We start from the raw sequence: 15442 nt of genomic DNA, 5'->3' as shown, positions 1-15442 counted from the left end.
TTTTGGAACCCAAGAAAATAGTCTGTCACTGTTTCCATTGTTTCCCCATCTATTTGCCGTGAAGTGATGGGACCAGATGCCATGATCATTGCTTTTTGAATGTTGAGTTTTAAGCCAGCTTTTTCACTCTCTTCTTTTACTTTCATCAAGAGGCTTTTTAGTTCCTCTTCGCTTTCTGCCATAAGGGTGGTGTCATCTGCATATCTGAGATTATTGATATTTGTCCCAGCAATCTTGATTTCAGCTAGTGCTTCATCCAGTCCGGCATACCCTTAGTAAATGCTCAGTTTGTGGAATGAATGGATGAATGAGCATTTATGAGAAATAACACATTCTCTTGTCATATAGTTTTAAAAGCCATATAAAATAAAATCTATACATTTTGTGGAAAGGGGAGACAAAATTCCCACTGAAAGGGTCAGATAGATACAAAACTGATTGGATATGTGGCATTATCATTTGTTACTGAACACCCAGCAAGGTCTTCTCAACTCACCTACTTCCTGTGGTCCTTTTTGGAGATTCCCCCAATTTTCTAAGGCTCCTTATGACTCTCTTTACATGAAAAGTCAGGAGAAGGGAATCTCACAAGAGATCTAACCTGTGCTTCATATTTATTTTATTTTATTTTATTTTTCAGTGTCTATAATCAACTTTATTTTAATGTAATCTAAACACACATCATTTAGAAAATACCAAGAAAAATTTATGTACAAGAGTTGATGCTATCACATTTGGACAAAGCTGGCAAGTTCCTGCTACGAGCATATCCCAGGAGATACCACCAAGGAAACCTAATATATTGGAATAGATGTTGTGGCATTTGGCCCACAGTTTGATAGCCCTCAGAGTTAACCTGAAGTTGTCAATGTTTGATACTAGATGTAAAACATCTCATAAAACCATTTCATTGATTTGCAACAAAATCAAAACCCTGCAATCATTAAGACTTCTTATACACATGTAAATTTTTAAGCAGACTGTCATGTTTTAAGTCCAAGTTTCCTGGAATAGTCTGCAGTGCTAATCTTGCAAACAAAATATCAATCTCTATCCCATCAAACAGTTTGATAACTGGTACAAATGCCTCTTCAACAGCTCTTAAATCATTTACTTCTCCCTGTAACTTCAACTTATCATAGAATGAGGTGAAAAAGTCACTTCAGTCAACATGTCTTGGTGCAACACACAATGCATCGATATTGGCATTTTTTTGTATGTACTCCTAATCTGTAAGATCCAGATGTAAACATTTCCCCATCAGCATGTTCAGTTACAGATTGCGGAAGATTCTTGCTTTCGCCGATTTCTCGTATCCAGTCTTTCACCAGGTTAATTTTCCCAAAATTAAAATCCTGCACTGAAGTTCCTCTTTCTCTTCAAAAACCCCAAAGGGCTTCAGAGTCTCCACTAGTTTCTGTGTAATAGGCAGTTAGTCTTCTTGGGGGCTGCTAAGCGGGAGGGGGAAGAAATGCCACAGTGCTTCTGTGGTGGGTGTTTGCTGAGATCCCTGCTTTGTAACTGCAAACAGCTTTGTCTCAGCCGGCACCGCCCAGCTGCCCAGCCGTACTCCGCCCTCCTCGCCTGCAGCCGCCCCCTACTCTGGGCAGGATCCACTGAGATGGGAAGGAGGGGCGTCCGCTGCCTCAGCCCTGGTCCAGCCTCACTCCTGCTCCGGCCTAGAATATTTTTATTTTAAAATAAAAGTTTTAATTTTAAAATTTTCTAGTTGCCTTTTTACTAGAGGCACTATAATGTATTATTCAATCTGGAACACTTAAAAAATTATATATAACTCACATATACATAGAATATAGACATCTTAAGTGCATAGGCTGTGAATGTTTACATATGGATGGGTGCATCTAAGTAACTGACACCAAAAAGAAGGTAAGCTCACCTAATTATGCTGAGACAAGAGGCATCATCAGGACTGATTGCTTCCCTGTGAATAGATTCTTTGGGGCAAGAATATTGTCAGTGACAACACATTTCTGCTTGTACCATGCCTGGTGATGACAAGGTTGAATATCTGGTTGAGGTGTACATGACCAAATTGCAACTGTTGCCTATAAGATATGTCTTGTCCAATGTAGAAATTTACTTGAGGCATTTTCAAGCAAATTAATTCCATTCAGTGACTTAGTATTTTTAAATGTCCCCATCTCCTTTATCCTCTGCTCCCTTAGGGCTGGGCATCTTTGGAGAGACAGTCACTTCGGCTTGTGTTTCCCATCAGTTCACAGGCTTTCTTTCTTCATGTGACCTTGTAAGCAGGCTGTGCACCCTGGAAGCCAGACGCATGGAGAGAGTGGAGTGGCCCCACTATCTAAAGTCTAAAGTCACCGTGGAGTTGATTGTAGTCATTTCTCTATCATTAATTATAATCATAGCTGTACCCTTTTCCTGCTATTATGATCTCATTGCAGGCTTTTTGTTAATACTTTATTCCTATGTACACACTCAGGGCACAGCATATTGTCTTCTAGGTGTGGGGGTGGAAAATCACCAGAAGGTATCAGGAAGAGTGAAGACACCCTCCTTCGCTTTCCAGGCACCCAGGCCTGCCCGGCATGAAACTGTAAACGAACCCAGCCATCTGTGTTAGCTGGGAGACTTCTCCCGTGGACCACGCACCACCGGACCTCACAAGTCTCTTGTGAGCGTACTGGCTCCATCTTCACGGCCCTGGTTGTCATCCTGCTCCAGGCGGCAAACACAGCTTCTGAGTCGGGGGCAGAAGTTGATACAACTCCCTCAAGAGGCGGAGGAGCTCCCTCAAGGGCAGGTGGCCCCTCTGCAGGAGGAGCAGCTCCTTCAGAGCATTCCAGTGGTAGCTCCCCCTTTTCTATCTTTATCCTTTTCGATAGTGACGGGATCCTGGCCTCCTGTGCCGTGGCAGGAAAGTTTTTTTGATGAGGGTAAGCATATTCACAGAGTCGTTTATATCCATCTAGTTTCGGGCCTTTGGTGCTCAGTTTTAGCTGCTGGCATCAAGCTCGAATGACGTCCCTGTCGACCAGGTTGACAGGCGGCAGGACAGAAGGAAGAGGGGGGATGGGGATCCGCGTCGGTGTCCTCGGAGGTTTCACACCGTCACAACGTTGTGATGTGTCTCCTGGACCGCAGGCTGTGCTATTTTTTTGTATCTCTTTTTCTTTTGGTCCCCCGTGCTGAGTTTTTTGCTATCTCTGCTTCAGCAGAAGTTCCCGGTCCCTCTTCAGCTTCTACTGATGTAAGCCTGCAACTCATATGTTCTTCAGATTTCTCTGTGGAGTTGTTCTGGAAGGTTTTTTTCCCCTTAACCTGTGCTTCATATTTCTAAAGAGGTAGTCCACATCTTATTTAATTTAAAGCTAGGGACATGCTATCAATAAGGGTTAAAAAGTTAGTCATGGGATTCAGGAACTCTTTCACAGAAGTATATAAAAAATGAGTGCTGTCCAGCTGGCTGAATTTTAATATATTTCCTGATTTCAAACATAGTTGTAATAAGACATAAGACTAACTTTACCTTTGCTTCTTATTTCTTTCTCCTTTTGTTTCTCTTCAGTATCTCATGCTCTCTCTTATTCTCCCCTTTTATGCTAGTATTGGGGTAATTAGATTATGCTGTTAATAGAACATCATTTTGTGGACTTATGGTTTTTGTAGTTCGTGATGTTGGGAACGTTACCTTTCAGAGGAGCAAGATCTCCCCATATACATTGATAGAGCTCTTCTTAGATTGAGATGAGGTGTAGCCCAGACTTTATACTTGGGCAGCCATGACTTCACAGAGAAGCTCTACCCTATGTGGTACTAAACTCAGCTCCTTGTGAAGTAGCATACATGCCCATGTGAAGCTGTGGCAGTGTAACCCTTGTGGTATCTTCCATTGTTCTACACAATTCTGCTAATTCACAAAAGCCCTTACATCTCTCTAAGGGGACTGGAGAATGACAGGTCACTCTCTAGCCATGGTAACAATCAAACCTCAGAATAGGATCAGTTTTACTCATCACTAATTACTCTCTGAAGAGCAGCCAATCGGCAACAGTCTCACACTTTGACAGTCAGCTGATGGAAAGCTGCTGATTCTTCACATTTCTGAGGCTGACCACTCCTGTCTCTTTGATAAATGTAACCTGGACAAACCCATCCCCTAAATCAGCAGTTTATTTTTCTCAGGGAGACTCTACTTGACTAGTAAAACTCTCCCTTACTTATGTAAGAAAGAAATTCAGGCTTTTGGTTTCAGAAATTGTGTGATAGTCTTATCCTTTGTCAGTTTTCCATTGTGTCTTGAATGTCTGCCTATGCCAGTATTACAGAGTACTGTCTATATAGGAAAAGGAGTACGTCAAGGCTGTATGTTGTCACCCTGCTTATTTAACTTATATACAGAGTACATCATGAGAAACGCTGGGCTGGAAGAAGCACAAGTTGGAATCAAGATTGCTGGGAGAAATATCAATAACCTCAGATATGCAGATGACACCACCCTTATGGCAGAAAGTGAAGGGGAACTAAAAAGCCTCTTGATGAAAGTGAAAGAGGAGAGTGACAAAGTTGGCTTAAAGCTCAACATTCAGAAAACTAAGATCATGGCATCTGGTCCCATCACTTCATGGGAAATAGATGGGGAAACAGTGGAAAAAGTGTCAGATTTTGTTTTTGGGGGGCTCCAAAATCACTGCAGATGGTGAATGCAACCATGAAATCAAAAGACGCTTACTCCTTGGAAGGAAAGTTATGACCAACCTAGATAGCATATTAAAAAGCAGAGCCATTACTTTGCCAACAAAGGTCCGTCTGGTCAAGGCTATGGTTTTTCCAGTGGTCATGTATGGATGTGATAATTGGACTGTGAAGAAAGCTGAGCACCGAAAAATTGATGCTTTTGAACTGTGGTGTTGGAGAAGACCCTTGAGAGTCCCTTGGACTGCAAGGACATCCAACTGGTTCATCCTAAAGGATATCAGTCCTGGGTGTTCATTGGAAGGACCGATGCTGAAGCTGAAGCTCCAATACTTTGGCCACCTCATGCAAAGAGTTGACTCATTGGAGAAGACCCTGATGCTGGGAGGGATTGGGGGCAGGAGGAGAAGGGGACGACAGAGGATGAGATGGCTGGATGGCATCACCGACTCGATGAAAATGAGTTTGAGTAAACTCCGGGAGTTGGTGATGGACAGGGAGGCCTGGCGTGCTGCGATTCATGGGGTCGCATAGAGTTGGACATGACTGAGTGACTGGACTGAACTGAACTGAACTGTTCTATATAGGATATATTATGCTAAAAACAATAGTTATGGAACATAAAGGCTTAGCCTTGCTATATACACGATGCTGCGTCTTTTAGTTACTGAGCACAAATCAAAGTATGTTTTACACAGTCACCGGTTAAGAGAGGTATTATATCTCTATAAGGGAATTGGATAAGTATTTCTTGTATTCAATTTTTAAATGCTCTCTGTTCTTATAGGTTGATTTTTTAAATTTTAGTTTAGAAAAGTCAAGTTTTCAAATATGGCCTTTGGGCCTAACTCAGCCTGAAAATGTGCTCTTACAAATACTTAAACCAATATTTAGAAGTCTGGAAATTTCACACTTAAGTCTAGATTTTGTTATTTAAAAAAGAAAAAGTCAGCGTGGTATTCCAGGGCCTCCCCTGCTACCTAGCAGCACTGAGCATCTGGGAAGGGGAGGATCAGTTTCCCTTTATCAACATTCTCTCTGTGTTGTTTTTCTTGTAATAGGGACCTATCACTCTACACAGAACTCTCTGTCATTCAGTTATCTGTGTTGAGTGCATTTAAGCTTCAGCGGGTGAGCATTCCAGTTCATTTACAGCCTTTAAAATGTGACCCCTTTGACCAATAAAAACAATCCAGGTGACAAACCCTTTCCCAGTCAGCTTGTGTTATAGATCATTTTCCCTCACTGGTGTTGCATCTTCATTTCAAATTCTTTCAAGTCATACATTTAGGTGTTTGTGTATCACTGTTTTGGAGGCTTTTGTCTTGTCATTACTTCCATTAATAGCAAATTTTCTTCCTTAAAAATGACAACAACAATTTTATCCCCTGCTATGATACATTGTGAAAATGGCTACAATTTTTCTACTTCTATCCATGATCTAGTGGCGTGCTGTCCCTCACTGACTCCAGGCTGGCCTCATGACTTCTTAAGTCATCCTTGTCACCCCAGCCTGTGTTCAGCCAACTTCCAGACACATGAAAGAGGGCATCCTAGGCCATCCAGCCCCAGCCAAGGTGGCCCAAACCAGAAGAATTGTTTAGCGTCTTGCTGAGTTGTGAGAAATGATAGATTTTTCTTCTAATAAATTTTTGTTTTAAGCTTCTAAGTTTAGGGATGGTTTATTATATAGCAGAAACTAACTTGTACAATCTAAGTCAAAGAATGTTCTGTTACCAAAAAGACCTACATTTTTCAAAAATGTCAGTATCATAGAAGAAAAGAAAAACCAAAGAACTGTTCCAGATTGGAGAAGAGTAAAGATGCATGAAAATTAAATGTAACATATCATACTGGATTAGGTCTTGGACTGGGTAGGGGAAATGTTCTAAAAGACGTTGATGGGGACAATCGAAAAAATTGGAATATGGGCAATAGAATAGAAAATTGTGACAGTATCAATCTTCTTAAAGTTGGTAATTATATTGTGACTGTAAGAAAATATCTTTGCTCTTAGGAAGTAAACACTGAAGTGTAAGAGGTAAAGTGACATGATTTATGCAACTTACTCTCAGAGAAAAATAGCAATAATTATATTTTCTCTTAAAGAATAAGTAATAATAATAATGTGTATGAGAGAGAGAGAAAGGAGGGAGGGAAGAAGAGAGAGGGTTAGAAGGAGGAGGAGGAAAGTGGGAGGAAGAGAGAGTTATAAAGCAGTTGGGCAAATGTTAAAAGTTGATCAGCCTAGATAAAGTTATATAAAGGTTTTTATACTATTCTTGTATCTTTAAGTTACAAAATATTTTTAAAAAGGAGAAAGGAAAAACTCAACAATTGAAGAAATAAAATATTAACTGATGTAGCTTTCTTCAGAAACCCCTAACAACATTATCTCAATACATTTGTTGTAGGCCAAAGCCAAGATAGGTGTTTATATATACATCAGATCTAGGGGCTTATGATTGAAATGGGAAATGGAGGATGCTAGAATCTTGTTCATTTTATGCCCAAGACATGTGGAGGTCAACAGAAGCTCTTTAAGAGGTAGTGAAGAGGCTGAGGGAGAGGGGTCAGAACATCTGGAATTTTGTCTTCTTTCTGCCACAGCTATCTTTAAGTTTTAAAGCAAGTTATTCAACTCTCTTCGTCTCAGTTTTCTTTATCGACTACATGGGAAAGTAATCTCTCAAGGGTCCTACTAATGCTAACATTTACAAAATACTTATAAAATGAAGCCAAATGTGTTGATAAGTGACTTCAAGTGTTGTAATCTCAGTGACCCTTTGTTACTATGTAATAACTACCATGTATTTATGGCTGTAGATAGGTGCCTCATTATGTATATGGAAGTATAGTGGGCATGGGCTTGAGTTATTGCATGGTTCCCCCTGTAGAAGCTAGGCTATCTGGGGTGATATTAGCAGAGAATGACTTTTACATGATCATGATATTGGAGGGCCTCATTGGTGATCGGGGTAAGTGATATAGATTGCAAGGACTGGCATTAGGCAGGATCAACACCTTCTCCTCCCTCTCAATAAACACACATACATATAACCCTAGCTCCCCAAACTGACACAGGAGAGAAGAATCACAATGACAGAAATGACAGGATGGCATATGGAACAGAAAGACACATTATAATCTGGAAGACATGTGGTGGAGTGCCCATAGGAAAGATTTGTATTTTTAGCAGCATTAAAACTTAGCCCAAATAAGAATACCAATGTCACTGTGTAACAGTGGCTTGGACCCTTTTGTTATTGTCCGGGATTTGGGATACATAACACAAAATGACATTTTTTAGAAAAGTGGTAGATATCTATGGTTCTTGGTACTCTGCATCCTTATTATGCATCCTAACCATCTCACCTCCCTCTTTATGGCTTGCTTTCACATTTCTCTCCTCCTGATCCTTTTTGCACCCCACCCTTCTTCAAAGGCTTGTGGCACTCAGGAGCAATATTTAAATACTGTGAGAGTCTCTCAAGGGAAGGATGCTATTTGTAAAAAACCTTTTTATTGTTGTAAGTACAGCTTAATGACTTTGCACACGCTTTGTGACACTGGTACTTTGTTGCCAGGCACCCACCCCCATTTCAAAAGAGGACACTACCTGCATCCCACAAGCCATTCTCACTCTATTCCTAGTCAATAGTTCCCTCTGAAGGTAGCCATCATTCTGACTTCTCATAGCATATAAATTGTGTCTACTTGGAACTTTCTAATTTATTTGCACATGACTTTTATGGCCCAAGCACCTTCCATGCCATCCTACATGAAGCTTACACTGCTTCCGAAGATGCTGAGGTTTAGAAGGGTTAAGTAAACTGTGCAGAGTCCCGTATTATTTGAATTAGAGCAGAGATTAGAATCCAGCCTGACTTGACTTCAAAGCTTGTTGTTGTTGTTATTTTTAAATGACACCTTACCATAAGCTTACCTACATCTGATCTCAGATTTAGAGCTATGCCAGACTATTTTCATACAATTTAATGATAAATGGTAGTGTCTTTCCAAGCAATGCTCTTTATTTTATTGGTAACATTTCTAGCTATAAAAACTTTAATGCGTGTATTATCTAGAAATGCTGGGAAAAGAAAAGAATGCAAAATGGTAGAGATCTGTGTTCTCTCTGTTCCCAGGTGAGGCAGAGAAGCTACTGGTTTTCCCAAAATTTGAGCTCCCTTGTTGTAGTGTTGAGTTGGTGCTGGCAAACCAGAATCTATGTTTCTTATCTTGCTTGTATCTATTGGAACCGCATGACAAATTCTCACTACAGAAATGTATGTGATAGTGATGTGTGTCATCTCCAGGCATAAATGGTTCAAAGCTGATATTCCTCCTTCTCCCTGTCTTTTTCTGCATATCGGACAGACATAGACAATTCAGTGTGGGCCTTTATGTCCATGGTGATGCTGAAGCCTTCAAGGGAGTCTGAGTCCCAAATCACAGCTTGAAAGAGATGAAAGCTACCTGCGCATCAGGAATGCCCATTTGGACTTTGCAGGAGTGAAGAACAATAAACTTCTGTTGTGCTAAACCTCTGAGATGTGGGGGCTTGTCTGTTACAGCAGCTATTGTTACCTTAGGGCTTCCCAGGTGGCGCTAGTGGTAAAGAACCCACCTGCCAGTGTAGGAGACAGAAGAGACATGGGTTCCATCCCTGGGTTGGGAAGATCCCCTGGAGAGGGTCATGGCAACCCACTCCAGTATTCTTGCCTGGAGAATCCCGTGGACAGAGGAGCCCCATGGGTGGACTATAGTCCATAGGGTTGCAAAGAGTTGGATACAACTAAAGTGACTTCACACACACACACACAGAGTTACCTCAACTAATACACATGGGCCATCTCCAGGCTCATCTCACCATTTCCTCCTACTTCTGTCATTTGGATTCTGGTGCTTTTTTCGTGGCTGAAACCCTGAAGACTAAATTCCCTGCCTTTTCTCACTGGCTAGAATCATAGGAAGGAAATGCTGTGTTCTTGTAGGGCCCCGATCTGATTATCTTTGTGAATCATCTTAAGCCCCATTATTTATTGCATGTGCTATGACAATGTGATGTAATTTCATGTAATTTAGCCTTTGAACCTCTTTGTTCTTTGTGAAGAAAGCCATTATAGAATGAAAAAAAAAAAGGCCTTTTTGTGGCAACAATAGAAAACTTAGAGGAACCTTTTTTATATATAGCCGTGAATTTGTACAGCTCTTTTATGCTTTTCAAACTTCAGCCCTCACAGAAGCTTTGTGACATGGGACAGGCAGCTTTTATTATCTCCAGTGGGCAGTTGAAGAAAATGAAGTGCAGAGAGGTTCAGTCATGCTGAACTAGAAACCAGACTAGTGACTGCAGTCCGCTGTCTTTTTGACTCCTCTCTGATGCCCTTATGTCTGTGTCAGGAGTCAGAGAATTATGGCAGAATCTACCAAACCTCATTATGATCGGCTATTATTACATTTAAGATTCTTTAATCTGGGTCTGAAGAATTAGTAATTTAAAGAAATCAGTTTCCTAATAATTTCTTTACTGTTGACTTCTTGTGGGTTAATTTTACATGTTAGTTCACAAAGCCTTATTAGACTATCACAGGGCTGTGTTGTACAGCATTGTAGACGGATCACAATATAACCATATCTGGCAGCTCATATGGTCATAACAATGACAATACTCTTGTCACAAGATCTGGGTAAGGGGGAAGACCCAGAGGAATCGGGTGGAGAGGGAGGTGGGAGGGGGGATCGGGATGGGGAATGCATGTAACTCCATGGCTGATTCATGTCAATGTATGACAAAACCCACTGCAATGTTGTGAAGTTTTTAGCCTCCAACTAATAAAAATAAATGAAAAAAAAAAGATCTGGGTAAGGATTTTGGCACATTATAAGCACAGATCTGAGCCCTCTACCTATAGATAGAGGCTTCCTCTTTTCTTCTACTTTAAGACTGGGAAACTAGCAAGTTTCCCAAATTCTGGTGCTCATTAACTTTTTCTGCTGGCCTTTTTTTCTTTTTTCCTCCCAGTTTTATTGACATGAGGTTGACATACAGCACTGTATAGGTTTAAGATGTACAGTGTAATGATTTAACTTACATCATGAAATGATTACAAGTTTAGTGACCACCCATCATCTCATACAAAATTGAAGAAATAGAAATTTTTTTCTTGTGATGAAAACTCATAGAATTTACCCTTAAGAACTTTCATGTGTAACAGTAGTGTTAATTATATTTTTCAAGTTGTTTATCACATTCTTAGTATTTATTTATTACTGAAGTTTGTGCTTTTTGACTGCCTTTTATCCAGTTCCACCTCTACTGCCTACCCATTTTTCTTACTTCCAGATTCACTCTGGCTACCTGCTATAAAGTCTCATGCGAGTATTCCTTGCTTGGTTTATCTGTCCACCAAGATTTGTCCTTTTTCCTCTGCTGACTTCTCTTCCTTATAGGTACAATTTCTTTGCAAGGACTTCCCACCCTTAGCTTTCACATGATCTTCAAGTTAATTGGCCAAACCATGAAGATTTTAATTCTCATGAGGTGCCCTCCCATAACTATTTTTCTGTCATACGCCCCTTGTATGTAATGCCTTCCCTCATCCAACCTACTCTTCCTAGCCCTGCTTGAGCCTTACTTTCTATAATCAGAGTTTCTGCAGCCCTTCTCATATTCCTGTCCTCTAAACACTGCCATGGGATGCTGCAGAAGAGCCCTGGAGAAGGGACCAGAAGTCCTGGATCTACTCTGACACTTCCAAGGACTTTGTGGCCATGGGCAAGTCACATAGTGCCTCAGAGCCTCAGTTTTCATTTCTATAAAATGAGAGCATTTGGCTGATGACCTCAAAGTTCCTTTCCAGAAAGAAATTCTCTGAATTTAGGCTTGATTTACACTAATGGGATCCATCCAATTTTGGGGCTCATGCCCTGTTTAGTTTTCTATAAACACCAGAGCAGATTCAGAAAGTCTTGGTTGATTTCCTAGCAGTAAGTACCTAAGGATTCAAATCAGTTGAGCTCTTTGGGGAATAATTTGTCATGCATTTAATCTTGCTTCAGCATTCATTTACTGAATGTATTATCTATTGCTGCACAATAAATGTCCTTAGAATGTAGCAACTTAATACAACTAACATATATTTTTGCCCAGTTTCTATGGATGAGGAATATGTACGGGGCTTAACTGGGTCCCCTGGCTCAGAGTCTCTTACAAAGCTGGAATCAAAGTGTCAGCCAGGACTACAAGCAACTCAAGGCTCAAACAGTGGAGGATTTGTTCCCAAGACCATTTATATGATTATTGGCAGCCTTCAGTTTCTTATAGGCCTCATAGGGTCTGAAGGGATTCAGTTTCTTGCTGGGTGTTGACCAGAGACCTCCCTCAGTTCCTTGCCACATAAGCCTTCCCGTAGGGCAGTTCACAACATGGAGCTTGCTTCTTCAGAGCAAGTAAATAATAAAGAGAAGAGAGAGCAAGACAGAAATCACAGTCTTTTGTAACCTGACTCCAGAAGTGACATCCTGTCCCTTTTGTCATATGTAATTTATTAGTGGAGACCAGCAAAGAGCTGTCTGCTTTTTCCATTGAGTTGTGAACTAATTGAAAAGTCAGACAGATAGGTAAGGCAGATGGGAAGGCCAAATGTAGACATCTCTTGCTTAATACTGGTTTTCTGTTAGTTAAATTATATGTTCTGCACACAAATTCTAAAGGATCCCTTTCCCAATTATTTTAAGTGGGAAAAAATATTATGTATTACTAATCAACCCATGCCCCCAACCAACTAAAGCACATTAAAATGCCCATATGTAAAGAGCAAACTGTCATATTATGAGGTAAAATGCTTAAAACATGAATTCCTTGACACCAATAGTTAATATGGTTGTTAACAAGCAGTTGCTTTGTCACAGTCACCTCTTAGTGCCAATAACATCCTAGCCTTTGTTGACACTCTGGAGAACATCACAATGTCTCTGCATGCTTCTGATTCATCCAAACTTGATTTATTCTAAATGCCAATTGTATTAGGAGTGAAACTTGAGAACGTTTCTCACACACTCTTTTGTTTAAAAGGTTGTATTGATTTTTAAGGCATAAATGTAATTTTTTAATACAACCCTCATTCCCCTGTAAAGTATTCAGGTGAAATTTTGATATTAAAAACCAAGAGACATTTTCCTGAGAAAACATTAACCAAAGATACATTCTGTGTGGTATATACCTGTGTCACTTTTTTTGCAAATAGTGCTGATATTTGAAAATGTGATTTACATCTGTGGGTGTGCAGGCTCTAAAACTCTGCTCTGTAGAATTATTCAGACTTATCTGTTGAGTCATACATCATGCTGAAGAACCGTGGGCTTTCCCTAAAGGGAAATGTTGAAAACGTTTCCTTTATGGGAAACATTTCCATTATGTTGAAAGCATATGGCAAGACCAGAGTACAACATGTAATTTTGGAAGATCAGCCATTCCCCAAGAGAAAGGAGAGAGGAGCGGGCAGGAAAACACTTTCAAACTTCCCAATCAGATTCAGTCACTTTTCCAGGAAGGAGCTGAGAGAGGCCAGAAGAAATACCCCAGTAAGTTCTCTCCACATGTAAAGAAAGCCCCTGAGTTTGGGAGACAAGACCCTTGCTACAAATCCTATGGTTCTAACACTTTACAAACTTGAATCTCACAATGGTGTTGCAAATCAGGTGTTGCTATCATTATTGCCATTACAGACAGGGAATCTGAGACTGTAAGAGAAAAAGCAACACATCAAAGGACCTGAGACAAAAAGGGACAGAGAATGACACATTTGAGACTTGACCCCAGTCCTATCCAATGCTAAATCCTATAACCACAGAGTGATAATACTGTATTGTTTTGCGTACAATATTTAAATCTTGATTGTAACCAGAAGTGAAATGTTGCTGAATTTTTAGCTGATAACATGGTGAATTTAGACAAATTTTAACTAGTAAAAAATTGTATCCACATTTCTAGGATCTATTTTGTTTATGTCTTTGTCTAGGCCAGAAGTTTTCCTCCTTTGCTTAGGTTATGTTCAGAAGTAGATGAATCTTGTCAAGTTACAACAGGAATATTTAATTTAAAAACTTTAGAGATCACCTCTCTTTCATCTTTGTCTGATCTCCTTTATACTCTGCAGCCGGAATTATGTTCTGAAATGCAAAATCAATCTTGTTCTTCCCCTGCTTAAAACCTTATAATGGCATACCATTACTTACAAGAGAAATCCCAAGGTCCTTAACCAGGCATGCAATGTTATATTTTTCATCCCCGCTTTTGTTTTTCTAGACTTATTTCTCATTCCCATTCCAGAATAAAAGCCAGCCATTTTAAGTTATCTGCAGCTGGCATAGTTTCTCTATGAAGGAGAATGTGGAACACTAATAGTGAACACTGAATGATTTAGTAAAAATATAACCATAGAATCAGATCCCCAAAAGGTCTCAAATACAGTTCCAACTTGCCCACTAAGTGCCCCAAAGTACCCCTAAAATATTCATAATTACTTAAGACTGTTGCATAAAAATCCAGAGTCCCCAGTCATCAGTTTCAAGGCTTTTATTGTATTTAGAAGTGACCATACACTCCCAGCAAAACATTGGATTGTTTGTTTGTCCAACTAAATGAGAAAGGTGAATGTCGTTGTCGGATTCTGAATACTTTGGAAGGCAAAGAAGCTGAGAAGATATAGCTGGAATAAAGAAAAGATCATATCCTCAGTGGGACTAGAAAGGAAAGTGGGACTATTAAGTCAACCTTAATTCATTTTTAATCTGAGGTTTAGAGTTCTGTTACCCCTGCAGTCAACCCACTGACTGGATGGAGCCAGGACACAGTAACTTCAGGTTGATATGTAGCCTGGTGTTGTCTTGCCACTTCATTAACAGCTTGTTAAACCAGTCACCAAAGCCATTACGAAAATTCCTGGTAAGAGGGAACCAATAGGAGCACCATGCATTGAGTATATTGAATGTCACTTTGATATCTCCCAGAATTCACTAACAGACTTTTTTTTAGCCTGTCTTGATGTGTGATATTCTGATATTTGCAATCTGCAGACTCTTAAATATGAGCCCATTTTAATGACACTGGAGAGCAAAAAAGGGGAAAAAAACGTAGATCCAGCCAAGGCTTTCTTGAGATCAATACCATAATTACATTTTAGACCCTCCAGGTATTAATCTCTTTTCTTTCAGAAAAGCAATTCCATTTTCCTAGCATTGGTCTCTTAGAAATATTACTGCTTATTCATAGCTCTGTTGAATTTTTTTCCCCTTGAGGGAGAAGGAAAAGCAAGCTTTTGTTTTCACTGTCTTTGCTCCTATAGCCCTTTTCTTTTTTAAATTGAATGTTCATTCATGCTCTAAAAAGACCATGCACAGAGAAAGGGCTAATGTGACAATATTTTATAATATCAACAGCTTGAACATAAGCTGTTTTCAGTGCTTTCTGACACTCCTTGATTTCATTATTTTATTTAGCAAATGCTGTGTTTTTTCCTCTAAAAATAATGCTAATACTATTTGTTAAGCACTTGTTATGGGCTAATGATTTTTCTAAACACTTGTCATGAATTGACAAATTTAAATCGCATTAGAACTCATGAAATAAGTACTGTTTTCACATTAGAACTCCAATGCACATAGAGTTTGGAACCTTTGCCCAAAGGCTCACAGCTAGTAAAGGCACAACTAAGATATGATCCCAGGCAGTCTCACTCTAGCATCTGCATGCCCA

General features: G+C 39.9%; 2 pseudogenes; both read right to left on the bottom strand.

The window, feature by feature from the left end:
• Positions 1–681: 681 nt before the first annotated feature.
• LOC122434745 lies at positions 682–2113 on the bottom strand (annotated as a pseudogene).
• Positions 2114–2420: 307 nt separating this feature from the next.
• On the bottom strand, positions 2421–8317 carry LOC122434744 (annotated as a pseudogene).
• Positions 8318–15442: the final 7125 nt, after the last annotated feature.

This window comes from Cervus canadensis, chromosome X (genome assembly GCF_019320065.1).
Source record: "Cervus canadensis isolate Bull #8, Minnesota chromosome X, ASM1932006v1, whole genome shotgun sequence".
In the NCBI taxonomy this organism is placed as follows: domain Eukaryota; kingdom Metazoa; phylum Chordata; class Mammalia; order Artiodactyla; family Cervidae; genus Cervus; species Cervus canadensis.
Note: the sequence above shows the minus strand (reverse complement) of the source record. Positions and strands in the feature narration are given on the sequence as shown.